Here is a 23,552-nt window from a genome sequence, read left to right on the forward strand (position 1 = left end):
CCGAAGAAAAAAAACATTTATGCAACATCACAGTGAAAAATCCGAAGCAGAGACAGCCAGCAGCATGGTTAATCCCGGCCGCCAATACCAGATGGGTCTGCCAAAGCATAGGAATAACTCCTTGTTTGTCCCTTGAAGTTTTTAATCATACTCATGACTATTGTATTCAGGTAACCATCATACCTAGAACCACTTACCACCCTAAAGACTATGTTTTCAAGCAACATATCACCCCTGAACACCACTTGATGAGGAGGGAACCTTTCACCACCCTAACCATAGCAACCCTCTTAACAGTAGGAGGAGTGGGAGCTGGAACAGGAATAACCTCACTAATTAGCCAGCAAAAAGAGTTTAAAGCACTAAGGATCTCTGTAGACGAAGATTTAAGTAAAATAGAGCAAGCAATTGACGGATTAGTCAAGTCAGTCAGGTCACTGTCAGAAGTGGTCCTACAGAATCGCAGGGGACTAGACTTACTGTTTTTACAACAAGGGGGTCTTTGCGTAGCACTCAAAGAAGAATGCTGCTCCTATGCCGATCACACCGGAGTGGTAATAAACACCATGAACGAATTAAGAAAACAGCTAGAACAAAGGAAACGAGACAGGGAAGCATACCAAAGCTGGTATGAAAACTGGTTTAATCATTCCCCCTGGCTGACTACATTGCTTTCAACCATTGCAGGACCATTAATTTTGTTAGTGCTTGGACTCACCTTTGGACCATGTATATTTAATAAACTAATTTCTATAATAAGAAGCCGCTTAGAAGCAGCACACCTTATGCTTGTTAGAGCTAAGTATAAACGAATACTTGAAGAAGAAAACTTAAAAACATTAGAACTGGCTAAACAAGAATTACAAAGATTCAGTGAACAAAAATGAATAAAGAAGAGAAATGGGGGATTGTGAAGGATACAGGATGCTTTGTTCACTAAATATCAAGTAGCAGGAAACCAGCTGCCTATACCTAGATAAGAGCCAGAGACAAATACGTGCTTGCCTAATCCCTATCTGTACTTGCTTAATCAGCTTTTAGTTCCAGGACCTTGAGCATAATGACCATACAAGGAGAGGTCAACCAAAAGACACCGGAGGATGACTACTAACCTTCATTCTGCGACCACCAGGAGGAAAAAAAGACCCCCTAGCAACAAGTCACACATGCGTAGAATGCCATGAAAAAGACACATTAACCGGAAAAGAGACTGTATAAGAAGGAACTGGAACTGGCGAAAGGTGCGGCAGTTGGTGGAGCGGAGACTCCCCTGCTGCCCAGCGCTGTAATTGCTTTTGCCTTGCTTGCTTGCTGCTAATAAATAAAATTGTAATTAGCAGATTGAGTCTCGGAATTTATTACAAAACCCTTTGTGTTCAGACCAAAGTAATTAATCCTTAAAAAGATTAATAACCCCATGTGATGGCCCCTGTCTGGCAGTGTGAAGGAACTGTGAGATTTTTCAGGGCAGAGATTATTACAGCTGGTGATGGGGTCAGTGGCTCTGACCCAGGAAGAGGTGCCCGGTCCCGGGAGATGGTCCCGAAAGGAATCGCCTTCCCGAGGCCCGATGTCTTACCTCAGCTGCTGGCAGGAGGGCCTGTGCAGAGACTGTCAGCTCTTTAGTGATTATCAGCTCGTGATTCCAGCTCAGCTCTGCAGGGCAGCCTCCAGGCCAAGCCAGACCAGAGAGAGAGGCAAGACACTCGTGTGGCTGGTTCCGCACAGAGTAGCTTTATTGTTGGTCCGTACTCCAGCGAAGGGGAAAGCCAGGGACGGCAGCAGCTCTCTCTCCTCGCAGGGGCAGAGGGCTGGCTTTATAGGGATACAGGGGATCGCTAAAGGCCAATGGGTTACAAAGGATCTGGGATGGGTAAAGGCCAATGGGTTACAAAGGATCTGCATAGGGTCTCCTAAAGGACTGTGGGTCTGTCTTTTCTCGCCGTGACCAAAGAAGTGGTTGCCTTTCCAGCGAGTCCTGCTGGGCGATTACAAAATCTCTTCTCTCAGCAGAGATCCCTCCAGGGCAGGGGCTGGGCACGCCCAAGAGATGTTTTACACCACCGCAGATTGTTTCTTTCTGGGTGGGTCTGCTGTTGGTGGCACTTTGGGAACCACGTCATGCAGAAGAAAACCCTTTTTTCCTTAAGCATAACAAAGAGACTTTTCAAGAACTGCAGCACTGACCAAAATCCCATGTTCTGCTTCCTTTGTGCGAGTTGGGTAAAAGGAGGGAAGTGCTGGAAGAGAGGGGAGGTTTGCTTGAATTTCTTGTTATTTCCTTTTACTTTTAATTCTGTTGGTAATAAACTTTTTCTTTGTACAGCAACTGTTTAAGTTTGAACCTGTTTTGCCTCGCAGCTCTCTAGTTTTCCTCAATATTTTCTTATTTTCCCCTTACGAAAAATAACAGATTTCGTGTGCTTGACGCTCAGCTGCGTCAAACCACGACAGGCAGAGCCCTGGTGCCCCCCGTCTGAGTGATCCATGTTTGGATCCAGTGTCCTGGGTTTGCATGGCCAGGCTTTGGAAACAGGGGGCCTCCAGGGGTGGCTTCCATCAGCAGCTTCCAGAAGTTTCCCCGTGTCCGGCTCCTGTTCCGCCCCGCCCCTAAAGGCGAGGGTAACCCAGGGTCTGGTTCATGGCTCCCCTGGGGCAGATTAGAGTGAAACAACAGTGAAAGATCTGTGTTTATAAATATATCTCTGTAGGGTTTATTTCAGAACAGTTTGGTTGCTGTGTTTGGGGGGGGTTTGGAGCCCTTTTGGTTACCATCTCCAGTAATATTAAAAGCATAAAAGTAACACTTAGGAAATGTATAAGGGCAAAGGAAGTATGAGAGTAGAAGGATACACAGTCAGCAGCCCTGGATCAGCAACAAAACTTTTGGTTTGGGTTGTTCCAATGTCCCTGTCCTTGGTGTAAGTGATGGTCCCAGGCTGGATCCCGTGGGGGCTGGGGAAGCCCAGGAAACTCCAAGTTCCGTGGGTTAACACAGGTTCAGGTTTGGGTGAACACCCAGGCACCTCCCCCGGGGGAGTTTTGCAGTGTCCGATGTCACACTGTGGATCCCGGGGCACTTTGGGGGCTCTGATGGTTTATGGCCCCTTCTAAGACATGGCCCTGCCCCTCCCGGCAGCGCAGCTGAGCCGGGCATGGCCCATGCGAGGGGATGGAAACCTCCAGCCCTCTGTGTGCATGTCCCGGGCCTGCCCCGGGCGGGTTCCCAGAGCTGGGCCAGCTGTGGAAGGGAGGGCGCTGCCCTGCTCCAAAGCCCTGTCCCACCTGGCCGGATCTGCTTCCCATCGGCCTCTGCCCTTCCCTGGCTCCAGGCCCGGCTCGTCCCCTCCGGGCTGGGTGCTCCCCCCCTGTGCCCCCGGGCGCTCCCTGTGCCCACGGCCAGCAAAGGCCCCGCTGCTGTTGCCGGTGGCCAATGGTTTGAGCCACTAACCCGGAACATTTCAGTCCCTCACAGCTCTGCACCCCAAAAGCCGAGAGGGATCAAAGGCACCTCAAAGTGACTCCATCCCACTGCAAACAGCTCAATTCCACCTCAAAACAACTCCATCCCACCTCCAAATTTTGGGGTATCCCCTGTGCCCAGACTGCTCCCAGTTGCAGATGTTCCTGTCCATGAACTTCACCCAGTTGCTGTCATCAAGGAAGTGCCAGTGGGCTTTTCCCCAGGAATGGAACACACCTGTGTGGGAGACAGGACAGGGGGTGCCCCCCTCCAGCAGCCCCCAGCACCCCACAGCAGGTTGGGAGCTCAAGGGACCCCCCTGGACACCCCTTTCCCACCCCTCTCTGCCCCACGGCCGCCTCAGCACCAGCTGCTGGGTGGGGAGGAACCCCCCATGAGACCCCCAGGGAGGGACAGGGGTTTGGGGACCCCCCCGTGAGGTTCTGCTCCCCCAAGAGCCCCAGGGAACAGCTCAAGAGATCAAGTGATGGGGACATGAAGGGACTCCCATGGGAAATCCTTTCCCGCTGTCCCCCAGCCCTTATCCCCCTCTCAGACACCTTTCCCATCGTCCCCGCGCCCCTCCCCACTCACCCAAGAGCTCCTCACCCGCAGCCGGGGGCTCCCAGCACCCAGAGCGGGGTGACACGGGGGGGACACACGGGGGTCCCCATTCCTGATCCATCCCAGGGCCGGTTTTGCCCCCCCAATCTCGGCTCCCCCGTGGGGTTCCCCAGAGTCCCTCCCACTGCCCCCAATAAACGGCACTGGGGTGAACTGGGAAGCCTTCCCGGGAACACTGGGAGCAGCCGGGCAGGGGCAGAGTGACAGCGGGGCTGGGGGGGACACACGACCCCCCCAAAATCAGCGCGGGGATGGAGCGGGGGGTCCCGGCCGGGCCCGAGGCCACGGGGAGGGGCTGCGGCCGCCGGCGGCTCAGGAGCTCTGTGGGCAGAGCAAAGGGGGTGACACCGGGCTGGGGGCCCCGGGGGGGCACACACGCTCTGGGGGAGGGGGGATGCGATCCCCGGGACCCCCCGTCACCTTCTCGAGCAAGTGAAAGCCGAGCCCCAGCGCCAGGAAGATGAAGCCCAACACGAAGTCCCCGATCTCCGTCAGAATCTTGCTGCGGGCAGTTTCTGCTGGCATCTGTGGGGGGTCCGCAGAGGTCAGGACCTCTCAAAAAACCCCCCAGAGAGCCATCAGGACCCCCTAAACCCCTCTTTTTTTCGTCCCCAATCTGTCCAGAACGCCGTTAAACCTTCCAGCACATGCCAAACCCACTCTCATCCCCTCCAGGACTCCACAAGCCCCATCCCAGTTGCTCCCTGCCTTCCGAGGATCCCCCAAACCCTCTCCCAGCCCCTTTGCCGAGCCTAAAAAGAAGGGTGGCTCTTGATGGAATGCCCAACACCGAGAAACAGGACAAGAGATCGGCCTAGAAGCATAGACAGCTTTGGACTGGAGTGTTCTGAGAGAAGTGAGCTGCCCTCGTGAGAGGGGAGTGGATTGAGGGCACTGGGGAGGCACTGGGAGGGCACTGGGAGCGACTGGGAACGGAGCGCGCGGCACTGGGAGGCCGAGTCCAGCACGGGGCAGTCGGCGCTGCGGGTCTGCCTGGCAACTGATGAGTCATCAGAGAGACGCGCTCTCATTGGCTGAGGGGCGTCAGCGCCACGCAGGGCTGCGATGGACACGCGCGGGGGCACTGGGAGACACTGGGATGCACTGGGAGGGACTGGGAGAGCTCAGGGGAACCTGGAAGGACAAGAGGCCCCGGGGATGGGCTCCAGGGGGGCTGAGGGGCTCCAGGCTCATCCCCAGGGCAGGGCCCGAGGGGACTCGCTCTGCCCGACGTTCTGCACCTCTGCGCTCCGCCAGCAACGGGGCAACGATCTCGCGGTTGTGCCGCCAGAGCCTGTCCGCCAGAGCCCCTTTGTACCCCACTCTTGCTGCATGGCTCTTCCAGCACTGCGCCTGTTTCTCCCCACACGGGGTGTCCCCCACCAACAGCCCCACATCGCTGCCGAGTGCAGTTGCTGCTCCCGCTGTCAGATGCTCCTCTGCACCAACCTCACCCGCTCGCTGCCCTTCATGAAGTGACACTCGGACTTCATCATCCCCTGGAACACCCCTGTGTGTGCGGGACACAGCTCAGGGGGTGCCCCCCTGCAGCCCCCAGCACGCCCAGAGCTCCGGGAGCCACCCCGGATCCCCGCTCCGCACCCCCTGTGCCCCACGGCCGCCATGGGACCCTCCTGCCCGTGCTCCCACTTCCTCTTTTCCACCCTTCTCCCTATTTCACATCCCCTCCCCCGCCATTTCCAGCCGCTCCCCAGAGGAGTTTTGGAGTCCCATTTCCTCCTTTTCACCCTTTCCACCCTTTTCCCCCACAATCCCCCAATCCCCAGCCCACTCCCGCTCACTTTTAGGGTCCCATCCTCCACTTTTCCCCACTTTCCCACCCCCTCCCACCCATTTCTCCCCCACTCTTCAGCCCCCTCCTGCTCTTCCTTTGAGGGTCCCCTCCACCTCTCACTCATTTTAGGGGTCCCATCACCCCTTTTTCCCCTTCTCCCCCCCTTTCCCATCGCATCCCACCCCCCCCGCTCACCCGAGAGCTCCGCGCCCGCAGCCGGGGGGCTCCCAGCACCACCAGTGCCACCAGTACGGCCCCAGCTGCCACCACTCGCCCCATGGCCAGCGCTGGCCACGATTTTGATTGGCTGAGGGGCTTTAGGGACGCTGCAGCCTCGCGGTGGGGTTTTTTGGAGGGGGAACCTCGAGGTGCTGGGCAGGTGGGAGCTCAGTTGTGCCCAGAAATGTGTCCCCAGGGACGCGGGATCTCAGGGGTGCCCATGGCCTGGGGTGACGCTGGCCCGGTGCCAGGCACCCACCAAAGCCACTCTGTCCCTGCCCCCCGCAGCTGCACAGGGGAGAGAAAATGGAACCGAGGGTTCCCGGGTGGGGATAAGGACTGGGAGAGATCCCTCAGCAAACACCAGCACGGGCACAACAGGCTCTAATTAGAGATATCAATTAAATTGATGACACCGAAAAAATAAGAGCAGGAGAATGAGAAGGAAAAGAAGACCCTTAAAAACACCCTCCCCCCACCCCTCCCTCCTTCCCAGGGGCTGTGGGGGCATCTCTGCATCCGGCACCTCCATCTTTGGAGCCGCCAGGGATTGGCTCTGCCAGACATGGAGGAAGCTTCCAGATCCTTCTCTCAGAAGCCACCTCTGAACCAACCCCGCTACCAAAACCAGGCTGTGCAAGCCAAATACAGCCCCAAAACTGAGCTCCTGGAAGGTATCCAGGAGCTCAGCTGCACCCCAAAATGGGGATGGAGATGTCCAGGGGCTCAGTTGTGCCCAAAAACGAGGCCCCAGCTGAGGGTGTTCTCTGCTTGGCTGAGCGCTGCCTGAGGGCTGGGGCTGCAGCAAGGGGGGACACCCTCCTCCAGCGGGGATGTCCCGAAAACGGGGGACCCCCACAAGCCCCTCACAACCCCCGGGGCTGGGCTGGCCCTGCCTGGATGCCGGGAGACACCAAAACCGCTCTGTCCCTGCCCTCTGCTACTGCACAGGGACAGGAAATACAAGGAAAGGCCCAGGAGCTGAGAGAAGGACCGGGAGAGATCCCGCCCCGAGCACCGGCACGGGCACAACAGAGCCAGCCTGGGCACAGGGAGGGAATTTATTCCCAACCAAATCCCAGCAGCACAAGGAGAAGGCAAAGAAATCTCTCCAACACCTTCCCCCCACCCAGCGCGGATCACCCGGAACGGGGGTCACCAGGGCTCTGCCCAACGGGGGTCACTGGGGATCATCCAACGCCGATCCTCCCACGGGGGATGGAGCTGGAGCAGCGCACGAAGCTCTTCCCGCACTCGGGGCACTCGCAGGGCTTCCCTTAGCGGTGCCTCCGTTGGTGTTGGGTCAAGTGAGAGCTGCTGGAGAAGCTCTTCCCACACTCAGGACACTCGTAGGGCCTCTCCCCGGTGTGGATGCGCCGGTGCTTGATGAGGGTGGAGTTGTATTTGAAGCCCTTCCTGCAGTCGGGGCAGCGGAAGGGCCTCTCATCCGTGTGAATGCGCTGATGTACGAGGAGGTGGGAGCTCCTCTGAAACCTCTTCCCACACTCAGAACACTCGTAGGGCCTCTCCCCAGTGTGGGTGCGCTGGTGTACCCTCAGTTCGGAGCTCTGGCCGAAGCTCTTCCAACAATCCAAGCACTCATAGGGCCGTTCCCTGGTGTGGACCACCTGGTGCCTGGATCAGGTGGGAGATGCTGGAGAAGCCCTTCCCACATTGCCCACACTCATAGGGCCTCTCCCCAGTGTGGATCCTCTGGTGTTTAATCAGGCTGGAGTTCCACCTGAAGCCCATCCCACATTCCAAGCACTTGTGGGGCTTCTCCCCACCCTGAGGCTTCTCCCCCAGCTCCGAGCTCCCCCTGGATCTCCGGCCGCCTTCCCGGCACAGGGGGGCTCTTTCCTCCTTGGATCTCTCTGGGCTGCGTTTGCAGCCCCTCCTCGTGCAGCATCTCCGGGGCTTTTCCTCCTCCTCCATCCGGCCACGCCTTGGGAATGACAAATCCTGGTTTGGGGGGAGAAACAAGGGGTGAGCGCCTTGGGCTGGTGGTTTCCTCCACCCAAGGCCATCACCAGGCATCTGGTGTCTGTTAAAACCTCCAAAACACCAAGATTCAGCCCAAAAGTCCCACAAACATCAAGACACAGACCCAAAACTTCCAAAACATCAAGATTCAGACAAAACCCGCTCCAAAATATAAACATTCAGCCCCCACAAAAAAACCAAACCACCAACATGGAGACCAAGAAACCTCAGAAACACCAAGATTCACCCACGGGAAAATCGTGGATCCCCCTCCCTGATCACCTGCTGGATGGGGGGGGCAACGCTCCTGGGGCTGGGGGGAGGCTGCAGATACAGCGAGTGCTGGAACCTTGCGGTGCCTCCTCTTCCTGCTCCTCCTCCTCCTCCTCCTGTGTCCCTACTCTTCCTCACACTCCTCTTCCTCACACTACTCCTTCTCCTGCTGAATCCCACCTGCTGCTCCCACGTCCATCCTTTCACCATTCTGGTCTCCAGCCCTGCTCCTCCAGCCTTTCTCCTCCTCCCCCCAGGCCCAGCACCCACCCCTGGCTCGCTCTGCCCCCCAGAGCTCTCGCATCCCACAGCACCAGCAGGGATGCAGCTGCGGCAGCTCGGGCTGCGGCAGCGCTGGGCTCTCGGCCGCTCCTGCCCGCACTCGGCCCCCGCCGCAGCCACTTCTGCCAGCACAGCACGGGCCGGCCCGGCCTTGGCGCTCCCCCCCTCCCACCTCCCCAAATTCCCCTCGCGGGGGGCGCCAAGGCCGGGCCACACGGGGGCTCCAGCTGGGGAGCGCCGGGCGCTGCGGCTCTGCCTGGCAACTGCTGACTCACCAGCGCCGCGCCTTCTGATTGGCTGAGCGCTGCCTGAGGGCCGCGCCTGCACCAAGGGGGGACACCCTGCTCCAGGGGGGATGGCCCGAAAACCGGGCACCCCCAGCGAACGAACAACAGCAACGCCTCCCTACAAACACATGCTCTCAATCTGCTCGGACACAGCCACACCGACTTGGACACAAGCAAGTGACACCACAAACCATCAGCTCCACAAAATGGCACTGATTGACACACACTGCTGCTCAGCCAAGCTCCTGCTCAATTCCTCAACTTCCAGAACAACAACAAAGCCTCAACACAACCATGGACATCGTGTCCTATACAAAAGGGGACAATGTGGAGGCAGTTTGCACATTCTCCCAGAGCTAATTAAGGACATGGACACCCAGCGGGGGTAAAAAGGGAAGTCGAGAAGGGGTCTCAGCAACAGGGGATGGATGGTGTTGGTGTGCTGGGAAGGGATTGGTTGAAGGGAGTGTGCAGGAATATGGTTAAGGCAAACAGCAGCAGGAGGAATCTATGTGGTAAGAAAGGAAAAGGAAGATGGAAAAGAGGAGGAAGAGAAAAAAGTGAGGACTGGGATGCTTTTCAGCACCATCTTATCCTCAAAATTTGCCAGCTGATCCAGATCTTTTGTATCCCTGCTTTCCAGGACAGGAAAACAAAGAAGGTCAGGATTTCAGGGTGTTTCTCTGTGGGGGGGAGCAGCAGGACAGGGCAGCACGGGCTGGGGGCCTGTGGGGAGCTGCGGGGCCGGGCCGGGGCTGTGGGGCAGCCGGGGCTCAGCGCCGGGCACTGCCTGACCCCAACACCCCCCGGGCAGGGCCGGCACTGGCCCCCGGCCCCCAGGAGGCTGCGGGATGTGGAAGGATCAGGATTTTCTTTCATCGATCTTGTTTGGGTCACTGGAGAAACGAATGATTGTGCAGAAAGCTCAGCAGCTGTCAGAGGATGAGCACCCACAGGCACTGAGGGGGCTGCAGGAGAGGCACAAGAAGCCCCTGCAGCACTTGGCCAGAAAGGCTCAGCAGGGGAATGCAAGAAGGGATGAGCAAAAGGCCAAGGTGAAGGCAAAGGCCATGGCAGAGTTTCTACAGCCCCCCAGGGATGAACCGCAGGGCCCAAGGGGGCCCCAGCACCCAGGGGACGGCGGCGGCCACAAGCACCTGGCACAGGCATTGCCCTCCTCGGCACGGCAGAGCCCACCCAAACAGCCCCTGCCAAGGAATCAGGGCTCCAGCTGCAGGCCACAAGGACACTGCAAGCACAGACAGCAGCACCCTCAGCACCAGCAAGTCCACCCCTGATGGACATGGATTGTCAGGGCTCTCAGAGCTCCCAGCACACCAGGGACCCACCGCACCAGAGCCCTTGAGAACATTCAGGGCGCCTCTGGATCGAGACGAGGCCGCTCCTGATGGACACAGGGGCCTCTCGATCCACTCCGAATCTGAGACCTAAGGGGGGAAATTGTCAAGAAGTTCCTTGATTATTCAGGCAATAAGTGGGAAAGATGAGCAGGGGTGTTTTATTCAACCACTATCAGTAGATGTGGGAGATGGGTTTGAAACCCATCAATTTCTGTTTGTTCCTAATTGTGATTGTAATTTACTGGGAAGGGATTTGGTGGCTGAAGTGGGAATGCAAATTCATATTGTCAAAGGAGATACAGAGGCTAATGCTGCTGTACCTTGGTGTCAAATGTCTGCCAAGGCCTCTGCTGAAGGGAACCCAGAAGTGTGGGCAGCCCTAGGGAAATAGGGAAAATCAGATATGGAGCCTCTCCAAATTCCTCTGAAGCAACCAGGACAAGTGGTGTCTAAAAGCAATACCCTGTTCCAAGGGAGGCAAGGAAGGGGTTACAGCCTCTTACTGAGGCCCTGCTAAAGGCAGCGCTTCTGGAGCCAGGCATCTCTCCCTACAACACTCCTCTCCTGCCAGCCAAGAAACCCCATCATGGACACCAGAAGGAAAGCACAATTTTCAAGGCTTCAAAAGCAGATTAACTGAGCCTCCTGCCCTGGCCCTCCCAGACAATAGACTCAGACACGGGAACTCATTTTACAGGAAAGATCCTTCAGGCCGTTCTGGCTGCTTTAGGAACACAGTGGCACCTCCAAACACCCTGGCAACCCCAGAGCTCAGGTCGGGTGGAAAGAATGAATGGGGAATTAAAGAAACACCTTCTGAAGCTGCTGAGAGAAACCAAGATGCCACGGCTACGGCTGCTGCCATTGGCTTTGGCAAGAAGAAGAGCCAGACCCAGGGCAGATATTCAATTACCTCCCCTGGAATTGAGGTTTTCAATTCCTCAAACTGGGAGTTCCCGACCTAGTGGGGGGTGGAGATCAGGGATGTCTGTTTCAAGCAGTCTGTGGCCACAATCCTGTCTCTTGTGAAATCTCTTCCACAGGAAGCTCGGCTGGCACAGACCCTGCCTTGGCACTTTGCTGCCCACAACATCCAACCAGGACATCGGGTCCTGCCTGAGGAGCGCAAAGAAGCACCACTGGTGGCCAAGGGCGTGGCCCATTCCAAGTGTCCCCGAGCACAGAAACAGCCGCCAGCACAGCTGAACACGGGGGGACCCCTCACCCTCGCCTCAAGCTCTCTGAAGCCCCGCGGATTTGCACTCCCCGGCTGCAGGAGGACCATGCGAGGCCGCCACTGACCCTGCACAGAAGGGGCCGCAGCAGCAGCCAGGGCTCCACAGCGGGGGAAGCCCCGGGGGCTGCCCACAGATCCTCTGCTGGAATAGTCTGGCTGGGCACCTCCTCTGGCATCTCCAGGCACTGGGGGCCAATCCTCGCTGGCACCGGGCGACCTTCAGAGCTTTCTGTGCCTGCACTCGCCACAGCTGCTGCGCGAGACAGCGGGAGAATTCCACTCTGGCTCTCAGTTACACTCACACTCTGGGCTGGGCGGGATTCGATTGATGGAAAATATACCAAGTTCAGAATTGCTTTAAAATTTTATTTCTCTACTCAGGCTTGGTTTGCCTCTGTCTTGGGGAAAGGAATTTAAAGTGTTTGTTAAGGGATGTTACACCACTCAACAGAGATGAGCTTAACATCTCAACAGACTGGGAAGAGCCCAAAAGATACCCAAAAGATAACGCCCATCAACAAAACATCAACGCCCATCAGCAAACATCAAGGAACAGCTACCCCAGACACTGCCCCCGGCACAGCTGGAGACCCCTGCTCTGGAAAAGGCTGAGAAGGAAATCAAGGAGTGTGCACCTAATTAACATCAGAGGCCAAGCAATCCGGGGCCAATAGGAAACCAAATACTAAGAACTACCCAACTTGGAACCAATGAACATTAAACCTATGGATTTCTATGGGTTTAGACTGCATAAAGTTGAGGAAAAATCGAGTAAAACTCGTGTGCCATGGAATGATTTTCTCTGCACACCCGGGTTACGTGTGCATGAAATGATTTCTGTTGCACATCCTGGCCAGAATAAAGTAATGCCTTGATCCTCTAATACTAAAAAGGTTGTTGTAGAGTTTTTGTTCTTCCCACAGTTTCAGTGACATGATTGCACCATTAGAATGTTTTTTTCTTAATAATACTACTTTGATATTGTCAGCTGGGTTTGGGCCAAACGTGTGAGAGTCAATTTTTAGTCCAAGGAGAAGAACCAAAAATCTTTATTGCTTTGGGGCTTATTTGTATACGTGTGTGTGTGTGGCTGTTAGTGATGGCAGAATTTTGGAATGGGTTATTCAATGTTCACCTGTAGGTTGCATTTTGCAAAACTGGAAGAGCTTTAAAACTGACCCTTTAACTCATAAAGAGTTAATGAAACACCATGTTAAAAAAGGGGGGGAAAAAAAAAAAGGGAGCGGAGGGGGGAGGGGCACATGCACCTCCTGGGATGGCTGCCCTGCAAGAGAAGCTTCCTTCCAGGCAGCCAGCAGAGGAGCTTTAGAAATGCAAATTAACTCTGCTGCGGGAAGTGTGCACAATGTCCCAGGCTCTCCTTGCCTGCCACAGGAATTGGGCTGATTCCCTCTGCCCCTCACCCCAAGCTCTGCCTCCCTGCACTGACGGAATTTGCATCGCTAAAGGCAGAGCCCACACTGAGCATCTCTGACTCTGCAACAGAAATCCCTGAAGCTGCAAAGGAAAACAGCAAACGGAGAATGTTGGGAGAACTTCACTCACAAAAGCGGGGGGGAATCATCCCTCTCCCCACTCCAACATCTGCTGGCACTCTCTGTGTTATACAGGGTGGGTTTGACCACTGGGCTGCTTTTGCTGACACAAGGTCAGCGAAATCACTTGGGAATCCAAGGATGTGATGATTAATCAGAGAAAAGCAGTCAATTGATGCTTCCCTGGCATTTTTGGGAGCGCCCAAAAATGGGGAAAAGATGAACGGCCACCAGAACAAATCCTACAACACCATGGAGCAGCCCCTGGGAACCCGAACAAATTCATACCAGGTGCCAGAGAACCCACTGATCATTTCAGTGCATCATTAGATTACAAGCTGTCCTCCAAATCATAACCAAGCACACAGCTCCAGCTCCTGACCTTCTCACCCACCAATCCACTCCCATGAGCAACGCCACATTTCACCCTGGGATGGCATCAGATTCTCTTCCAGCAGAAGGACCAGGAGGTTGTGGAAAATTAAATGACTCAAACTGCTCTTGGCAAAGAGATGGCCAAGGAGAAGTGGTGAAACAGAGAACAAAGGAAATAAAACTTCACAGAGCCATGACTATCGGATGTTATACAAAGTGGGGGGGCACATTAAGGGGCACATGCAGCAGGCGGATCGGGAAGTCTGTACCTTCCAAGGACCTCAGCCACTGCGGAAAGGGACACGGAGATGCGGCCGGGCAAATCGGCATAAAAAGGAGGCTGCGTCCTCCAACACTTGGACAGACCCCACGGGAAATGCCCCGTGGCCTCTCCCTTTGTCCACGAATAAAGTTACTTTTACACGACTCCTCCGGCTCCTCTGGGGACACAAACCTCTGGCCACGGGAACTTTCCCGCACACTGCCGGCCACGGGGCAGCCACCTCTGTCCTACCCACAGCAGCCGGGACGAGCCAGCGCTGCTCCGGCACCGGCTCCTGCCGAGGCAGCAGCGGGAAGGAGACCGCGGGCAGCCGCTCCCGCAGCGCCCTCACGCCAGGGCGAACACGGCGCCCACACGGCACAACGAACCCGCCACAGCCCCCTGCCGCCCCCTCCGCCCGCAGCCAGCCCCGAGCCCCGCCAGAACCGAGCGCGGCTCCCACCTGCGCTGGGGCCGCCTCCGAGCTCCGCCGCCGCCTCACCGGGCTCCGGCCGCCGCCGCCGCTCCCGGGCCCGCACAGACGCTCCGCCAATGGCGCCTCTGCTGCGCCACGGCCGCCCTGCCGGCGGCTCCGGGCCCGGGCTGCTCCCCGCTCCGACCAATCAGCGCGCCAGAACCACGACTGACGGCAGCACCGCCCAATCGGAGCGAGGGGCGGGCTCTGCACACGGCCCAGCCCCGCCCCGCGCTCCCAGCGCCCCCCGGGCTGCGTGAGGGGAAAGCCGCAGCTGAGGAGCAGCCCTGGAACGGGCCCGGCCCGAGCCGCCATTCAGCTGAGAAGAGAAACAAAGCTCTCCGCTGCTCCCGGCCCGACCTGCCCAGCCCTGCGTGTCGGGTGCCTCCGGCTCCTTGGGAAGCCCTGCAGCCTCGCTACTGCCGCCCCTAATTCGGAGCATCAGTGCATGGCTTTGATTTCCCCGAGAAAGGGAAAACCGCCCCAAACCCCTTTGGCTGAGTGCACGAGGGGAGAGATTTGTGGCAGAAAATTCCAAAAACTCAGAGCAGGGTAATGCGAAGTAAAAGAAGACCCTTCCTAACTTCTTCCTCCCACCCCTCCCTCCTTCCATCTCCACCTCCCACCCCGGCAGTGCAGGACACAGGGAATGGGGGCCATGCTCAGTTCATCCCCGGTGCCTTCTCCCGCTGCTCAGGGACAGGAGTCGTTCCCCTGCTGCACTCTGGGCTCCCTCCCACCAGGCAGTTCTCCAGGAACTTCTCCAGCCTGAGTCTGTCCCACGGGCAGCAGTCCCCTCACACTGCTGCAGCCCCGGGGGTCGCTCTGCCCCGGGGTCAGTCCTGCAAGGACAGGCTGCTCCGGCAGGGCCCCTCTGTCCACGGGTCTCGCACGGGCTCACAGCCTCTCCTCAGGCATCCCCTGCTCCGGTGGGGGCTCCTCCAGGGGCTGCGGGGTATCTCTGCATCCCCGTGGATTTCCAAATCTCTTCCACATTCCAAGCCCTTGTGGGGCTTCTCTCTACCCTGAGGCTTCTCCATCAGCTCTGAGCTGTGGCTGGATCTCTGGCTGCCTTTCTGTCTCACGGGGGGTCTTTCCTCCTCGCAGCTCCCTGGGCTGGGTTTGCAGCCACTCCTCGTGGATCTCTTCAGTTTTTCCTCCCCGCTGGATTCCTGCACCGAGGAGCTGCTGAAAGCAGCCTCTTCCACGAGGTTCTGCCACAGGGATTTGTTCCCCCTGGTCTCCATCTGCAGCTCAGTGCCTGGGGCAGGAAGGAGAAGGAGAGGAAGGGGCAGGGCGAAGGGAAAAGGAAAAGGTAGAAGGAGAGGAAGGAACAAGAAGAAGAAACCAGGGAAGAAGGAGAGGAGGAAGGAAAGTGGAAGGAATAAGGACAGAACGAGGAGAGGAAGGAGAGTGGAGAAGGAGAGGATGGGATTTGCCTCCGTGCCACAGGGAAGGGGAAGGAGATCCCCCCAGTCCATCCCCGGCAGGACGGCGTCGGCAGCGGGGTTGTCCTGCAGCCAGGGGTGATGCTGGGCTGGGAGATGGAGCAGGAGAGAGGGGGAAAGGGACAGTGACTTCCTCCTCACCTGCCTGGGGCTCCCGGGGCATCTTCCTCTTCCTCGCAGCCTCCTTCTCCATCTGGCCATAGCTTTGGAATGACAAATCCTGTTTTCAGGGCAAAAACAAGGGGTGAGTGTGTTAGGTTGGGGGTTCCTCCAGCCCAAGTCCATCTCTAGAAGTCACCAGGCATTTGTGTTCATAAAACCCTTCAAAATATTAAGATCCAACCACAAAAGCCCTAAACACAGAGACACAGCCCCAAAACTCCCAAAATCTTGATATACAGGAAAAACTCCTCCACAATAGGAAAATTCTGCCCTTCAAAAAACCAAACCACCAACATTTGGACCACTAAAGCTCAGAAACAACAGGATTCCCTCCCCCACCCCAAAAATTTAGAAAATATCAAGATTCAGCCCAAGAGATCCAAATTCAAACAGAAAACTCCAAGATTCAGCAAAAATAACCTCTCAGGAGTTCCCTCTCTCTGGGTTTCTGGGGGTCCTGTGTATTTTGAGGTTCCCCCATATCCGGGGTTCCCACCTTCTCTGGGCTATCAGGGGTCCGGGGAATCCCAGGGGTCCCCCCTTTCCAGGCTCCCCACTTCGGTGTCCAAGGGGTCCCTGGTTCCCCTGCTCTCCATCTTCCCCCTCCCTTCAGGCTGCCAGGGGTCCCCCAGCTCCGGGATCGCCCCTCTCCGCTCTTCCCACTCCGTGGCTCTCGAGCTTCCCCCAAACCTGGATCTCCCAGGCAGTCCCTGAAACCGGTGTCCCCAAAACCAGTGTCCCTGAAACTGGTGTCCCCCTCACGCTGCACCGGCACCGGGCGATCGCCACGTGGTACCAGAGCCTGACCCAGGGAGACCAACCCACACATGGGGGGAGACCCCACATCCCCCACCCACTGCTGGGGCTCTGCTGTGAGCTGCCAGCGGAAACCGCCCAAAAAACCCTCCCAGGGTCCACACAAGGTATTTGGGGTGAGCTTCCCCTCCCCGGTTCCCTGCAGAATGCGGGGGGGCGATGCTCCCGGGGCGGGGGGCTGCAGATACGGGGAGCGATGGACGCACGTGCTGCCTCCTCTTCCTCTCCTCCTGTTCCTGCTCCCGCTCCTCCTCTACCCCTCCTCTTCCTCCCGCTCCTCCTGCACTTCCTCCTTCTCCTCCTTCCATCCCTTCTCCCCCTCCTCCTTCATCCCATCCCCCGCTCGTCCTCCCCCCAGGTCCAGTGCCCACCCTTGGCCCCCTCCCCCCAAACCCATCGCATCCCATGGGAGGAGCAGGGATGGAGCTGGGGCCGGTCGGGCTGGGGCAGCGCTGGGCTCTTGGCTGCTCCCAGCTGCTGTGGGGGAAGCCAGGAAGGGGAAAAGAGGGAAGATTGTTGTGTGGAGAAAAAAGTTTGGTGCTTGTGGTCACACTAGTTGGGGACTTGGACCCCTTTGTTCTCACCGCAGGAGCCTGGAGATTTTGGAGGGGGAATACAGAGATGGGTGGGGGATCCCAAGGGATTTTGGGGACAGGGTGAGGGGTTGTGGGAGCCACTTCCTGGGGGGCAGTCAGGCCGGAGACCCCTGGTCTGGACTCCTGGTCTGGGCATTCCAGCTCCGATTTTCTGCTCTCTTCCTCCCTTTTTCCCACCTCTCTCAATATTTTCCCATCGTCCCCACCACACCCCTGAGATGCCCACATTCACCCGAGTCCTGCTGGTCCCCAGACACGGGAGCTCCCAGCACCACCAGTACCACCAGTACGGCCCCAGCTGCCAGCACACGCCCCATGGCCAGCGCCGGGCAAGTGTCACTAGCCCCAAAGCAGCCACGCTGTGCCGTGGAGGGGTCCCCATGGCCCTGCCCCATGCGGCACTGGGAGCACCAGTCCGGACCAGTGCGGAGCACGGGTGGGCGGCATCAGAACCCACGAAAATGTGTCCACCACAAGCCATTTAGAACCCCCAAACTGGTGGAAAGCATCAGGATCCTCCCAAAAAAGGGGTCACCTCCGCCTCCTAAAATGACCGGGGAAATCTCCCAGAGCCATTTATACCCCCCACTGAAATTGGTGGAAAGCAGCAGGATCTACCCTAAAATGGGTTCCCCATGTCCTTCCCTGTGGGCCGCACTCCAAGTGCAAGAGCCAGGTGTGTCCCCCCTCCCAGTAACACATCCCTCAGGATTGGAGGGTGTTGTAATGTATGTGAACCCCGTTAGTGTGCCCCAGCCAAAGCCATCTTAGTGATTCTTATCAGAGCCACCAGGAATGCATCAAGGTTACCGAAATGTAAGCAGCGCTCAATTGGGAAAGAAGGAGCTGAGAAGCAGAATACCAAGGCAGCGAGAAATAGATAAGGAAGGACTGTGCCGCACTGGACTAGAACCAATCCTGTTTTCTGAAAAGTGCGTGCAGAACGCATGGACAAAATCGAGGGACCAATCAAGAAGTGCGTGATCGCGTGCACAGCAGTTGCAAAATGCGTAAGTAGAGTGCAATGTGAACAATAAAATGTCTTCTGTGGAATCATATTGGTTCGTTGTTCAGAAGTCCTGAGCTCCCGCATGCTGGTGACCTCGCAATGTGATAAACGCTGCGATAATGAAGCAGACCGGACCCTTTGGATTCTGAAGGGGGTCTGTGGAGTGAAAAGGCAGGAGGCCCCGGTCGGAGCCTGCCAGGGCTGGACCATGGAGGGGGCAGTCAGAGAACGGCTCCGTTGGAGTTGGGGGAGCCGAAGAAAGCTCCTGGGGAAAGAACTCCGGAAAATGTACGCTGCAGCGGGTGCACCCGAAGAGGTGAGAGGCCGGGGGCTGGAGGATGGGGAAGGGTCTGTCGAAAGAGGAGCGGGCCACGTTCAGGGTCCTCCAGCACATTCTCTTTGAGAGAAGCATGACCCGGAGGTCTTGAAAAGACTGTTAAGATGGGGTCGGGAGAGAGGATTTTTTGCCACCCATGGGAGCGTTCTCAGCACTCTTGAGTGGGAAAGGCTGGGAATCACTCTTTGGGACGCCATAAGCGATGGATTAAAAGAGACTAAAGGGCTTAGTACGCTATGGAAGTTAATAATAATGGCGCTGAGGCCAATAGAAGCAGAAAAAACAGCTGCGGTAGGGGCAGCAGCCCATCTAGAGCCAGGCAGTCCCGCTGCTGCCCTTCCGACGTAAGCACGAGAATTCTTTGGGGGAGTAGACCCAGTTATACCGTCCCTGCCTTCTGCACCCGCGGAGACGGAGTTACAGGCTCCGCAGCCCGCGCCAGAACCAGAGAAAATGGAAGTGGATGAGCTCCCCTCTCCGCAAGCACCAGAACTGCCTCGGAGGTGTCCCGTGGTGTCCCCCGAAGAGTTAACTTTAGCACTGGGGGGGCGTGTGTGTCCCCCGCTACCCCCATCGCCGTCTGCCTCACCGCGGCTTAGCCAGAGCGGGGATTCCAATGCGAACGGCGGGTGTTCAAGGGCAGAGCGATTGAGCCGCTTGGAGAACACAAGCGGCAGGAGAAAGAAAGAGAAAACCAGAAACCGCCACTGGTGGCGGAGGGGAGAAAGAATCCTGAATCAGCTGCTGAATGTGTGTCGCGGTGCCGAGTTTTCGGCCGGCGTTGGCCGCGGGGATCGCGGGCCCGGCTCCCCGGGGGGGTGGCCCCGGTGGGGGTCCGTCCGCCCTGTGACTCCTGCCGAGGAAACAGTTTGGCGAACAGAGAAGGGGGAAAACCGCGGGAGCGAGAAGGGAATGCGGGGAAATTTCAACCGGGGCAAAAGCTGGAGCGGAGCCGGGGAATGCGAAGAACGACTGATCCCCCGGCTCAAAGGCCGGAGCGGAAAAAAGAAAGTCCTGCCCGCGGCTCCCCAAGCCGCCCTGCTTCCGACAATCCTGCTCGGCGGTGGCAGGGAATCATACGGGAGGCTTTGATTGAGGGTGAATTTATTGCACAAGCGTTCCCGGGAATTGCTGCCCCCGGTAATCCGAACCAACGCCAGTGGGCGGGGCTCAATTGGAAGCTCGTCCGAGAAGGACAAAAAGCTGGGATGCAGTATGGATTAACCAACCCGGACGTGCAAACTTTGTTGCACCATATCTTTACGAGTGGTTTAATGACTCCGTTTGACTGTAGAAAGCTGGCAGAAATCTTTTTGAAACCCACACAGAGACTGCTATGGCAAGCGGGTTGGGAAAGGCGTATAGATGGTGCCGTGATTGAAAATCTTGAGCTCTTGCAAGAGGGTGCCCCAAAACCTGCTCAGTGACGGGACCCCTTCAAACCTCTTCATCCCAACATGTGTCTGTCTCATTCCAGATCCCATCCCAGCCATCCTCCCTCTCCCAAATACAGCCTCGTTCTTAGGGGGGCAGAGCTGCTTCAGGAGGCATCGGTGAGTGCAGGGGATCCTTTATCCCCCTCGTGCCGCTCCAAGCTGCCGAGGGCAAAGCCCTGGTTTCTAGGGCTGTGCCCGCTCCTCAAATCTGTCGGATTTAATACCCAAGTGTGGCCGGGACACGGCCCCGGGAGCTGCGCTAATGCCCGGCGGTGCCCGGGAGGGTCTGAGGGGAGGGGAGTTCATAAGGACTCCCCCCCGCACCCATCGCTGCGCACGAAAAGCTTTTTTAGTGCATGCCGGCGATTTTTCGTGGTTTCTGGGCTCGGCGGGGCTGAGGCGGCGGCAGCGGGAGCCGCGGGGCCCGGCCCGTGGGGGCGGCCGGGGGTGAAAAGTGCGCGGCGACCCCAGCGCGGTGCCCGAGGGCTGAGCGGAGCTGGTCGGGAACAACCCCCGGAACCCCCCGGTGCCCGAGGGCTGAGCGGAGCTGCTCGGGAACACCCCGCTCGTCTCCGCCGCTCCAAGCCGCTTTCCCGGCTCCGGCTGCCGCCGCCGCCCGGCCCCGGCGCGGTCCCGCGGGGTCGCCGCTCGAGGCGCAGCTGGAGGGGCTCGATCCGGGCCGCGCCCCGCCCGTCCCTCGCTGCGGCTCCTTCAGTGACGCGGGGCGGCCGAGAGCCCTCGGGCCGGCTCCAGAAGACCCCAGAACTGCCCCCGGCTGCGGCTCTTTCGGTGACGCGGGGCGGCCGAGAGCCCCCGCTGCTGCCCCGACGGTCCCTCGGTGCGGCTCTTTCAGTCACGGGCAGCGGCCACTCCCGGTGCGGGGTTTGTGTTATTTTTTTATTCTATTCTCTAGAGCTTAGTCCATTCCCACCTCCCATGCCAAGCCCCTCCAGTGCGGCTTTTTCACCACCGTCACCTCTCGCCGCTCTCTCGGTGCAGCTCCTTCAGTGACACGGAGCTGCGGAGATCCCCTGGTGAGGCTCTTTTCTTGTATTTTATTTCATTCTCTCTATTTTTTTGTTTTTCTATTCACACCTCTCTCCCTCCTCGGCGCTGCCCTTCTGGCCACACCCGACAGCGCCCGTCCCGCCGTGCGGCTCTTCAGTGACACCGGGCGCCGCGGACATCCCGGTGCAGTTTTTTATTCTATTTTACTCCATTCTCTGGATTTTATTCTACTCACCCTCCGCCCGTCCCTCGGTGCAGCTCCTTCAGACGCGGGCGGGGCAGACGCCTCTCGGTGCGGCTCTTTGATTGTATTTTATTCTCTTCTCTGTATTTCCTTTCGTTCCCAGCTCGCCCGTCCCGCGGAGCGGCTCCTTCAGGGACCCGGGGCGGCACAAACCCCTCGGGGCGGCTCCAGCAGAGCCCCGCCCGCCGCCGCTCCCCGAGGCCTCCCCGCTGCTCCCCGGCCATCGGACACCGCAGGCCGACCCGGCCCCTTCTTCCCCTTCTTCCTCTTCTTCCTCTTCTTCTTCCTCCTCCTCCTCCTGCCGGGATTCAGCCCCCGCCGCCGCCCGGCTCCTTCTGCCGCTCCTGCCCGGCACGAAGCGGCGGTGCCGCTGACGGGGCCGGAGCGCGGCTGCCCCGCGACTGCCCCGCGCCTCAGGGCCGGGCCGGGGAGTGACCGCACGGCTGGGGAGGGACCCCCGCTGGACACGGCAAGGATTCCTGTCCCTCAGGGGGAAGCACGAACTCACCGAAACTCCCATCCCTTCTCCGTGCGCCGCTGGCCAGAGGAGGGAGGGAAACGGGGATTGCGCTGGAGTTTTACATTCAATCCTTACAAAGCAGAGTCCCAGACGGAGCTCCGCTTTCAGCTTCCAACGAGGGAATCCAACGGGAGCGCTGGCGCTTCTGTAACCTCAAGCTCTTCCTTGATACTCGACACTTTAGTTCTGGCCATAGGAAGCCCTTCAGCAGCAATGTCTCTCCCAGCCACTGGTTTCTGGCTCACACCCAGCTCGGAGCTTGGACAAGAAACCCAAAGTCCCAGGAGAAGAAGCTCTGCTGTTACTTTGGGGTTTTTTTCAGAGTTCTTTTTTATTATATTTTACATATCATCTATATTTTACTGGGGTTTTTTCTTTTTCTAAAATCTCGTGTTTATTCTCTCTTTGCCCCCTCCAGCCCTTGTCCCCCTCCCGGAGGTTTGTGGGGCGCTGCTGTCCCTCAGCCCTTCCTGCCCCGGCACCCGCGGCTGCTCCGGTGCCCTCAGGCCCCGGCTCGAAGCGAAACCACAAAACCCTCTGGAAAGAAAGCCGGTCTGGGCGAAAACCCTGCAGGGGGGATTGAATGCCAGGGACAGCGATTGCTGAGAGTTGGAGATTCCAAACGCTCCAAGGGGATGGAGGGAACCGCGCTGCGGCCTCGGGGCCTCCCTGGGGCACCGCGGGGACCCGCGAGCAGAGCGACTCTTCCCACCCCCCAAAATCCGCAGCTTTGGGTCAGCTGAGGAAAAGAGCTGGAAAAAGGGGCTGGAAAAAGGGGCTGGAAAGGGGCTGGAGCCCGAGGGGACCCCTCAGCCATGGCCTGGAGCAGCCGCAGGAAAATGCCCCGGAAACCAAGGAAATCGATGGAAGTAATGAGGAATTTTTGAACTCTTCCTGCTGCTGTTTCCAGAAGGTCCCGGCCGAGTCCTGCCGGGAGGAGCCGGGGGCGGGGAGGGGCCTCAGGGCTTAACTGGGGAGAAAAGTTGAATTGGGGCAAGGAAACTTTAATGGTGGGGAGAAGATGTGAACGGAGGGGATTTGAATGGGAGGGGATGATTTGAATTGGGCAGAGAAAATGAAGTGGGGGAGGAGCCCCCCAGCCCTCGGCTGTGCCCCGAAGGTGCTGCCAGCGGTTCCCCTGCTCCCACCCCCCGGGCTGGGGGCGCGGAGCTGCCGCTGCTCCCCGGGAATGCCACGGGATAAAAACTCCACTCAAGCTTTTATGTTCCCAGTCACTCCCAATAAGATCCCACTTGCCCCCAACATGGTCCCAGTTGTTCCCAGTCATGCCCTGTATGGTTCCTTTCACTCTCAGTCCCTCCCAGTAGAGTAAGGTAGGGCCCCCATCACTTCCCGTATGAACCCAGCCACTCCCAGTCAGTCCCTCTATGATGCCTTTTGTCCCGTCATGGTCCCAGAGTCTCTAAGCATGATCCCAGTATGAGTTCAAACACCCTCAGTATGATTCCAGGTAACTTCCCAGTATGAGTCTGGTTTGATTCCTGTCAGTCCCAGTATGATCCCAGTCACTCCCAGATACTCCCAGAACTATGCCAGTCACTCCAACATGACCCTGTCACTCCCAGTATGGCCCCAGCATGGGCCAGCTGCTCCCAGGATGATCCCAGTTGCTCCCTGCATCTTTCCAGTTGCGCCCTTTCACCACCACTGTGGTTCCAGTCACTCCCAGAACAATCTCAGTCATTCCCAGTATGATGCAAATTGTTGGGGAAGATGAAACAGGAAAGCCTTGGAAATATGATTGCCTGACAAAAGATTTTGGG

General features: G+C 57.8%; 1 protein-coding gene and 1 pseudogene across 1 annotated transcript in view; both read right to left on the reverse strand.

The window, feature by feature from the left end:
• LOC116436928 (zinc finger protein 436-like) overlaps positions 1–23,552 on the reverse strand; it is a 337,104-nt gene that overhangs the window by 40,431 nt on the left and 273,121 nt on the right. The gene's annotated exons all lie outside the window — the stretch shown is intronic.
• LOC116436911 lies at positions 6,469–14,718 on the reverse strand (annotated as a pseudogene).

The sequence above is a fragment of the Corvus moneduloides genome, chromosome 31 (assembly GCF_009650955.1).
Source record: "Corvus moneduloides isolate bCorMon1 chromosome 31, bCorMon1.pri, whole genome shotgun sequence".
NCBI lineage: Eukaryota > Metazoa > Chordata > Aves > Passeriformes > Corvidae > Corvus > Corvus moneduloides.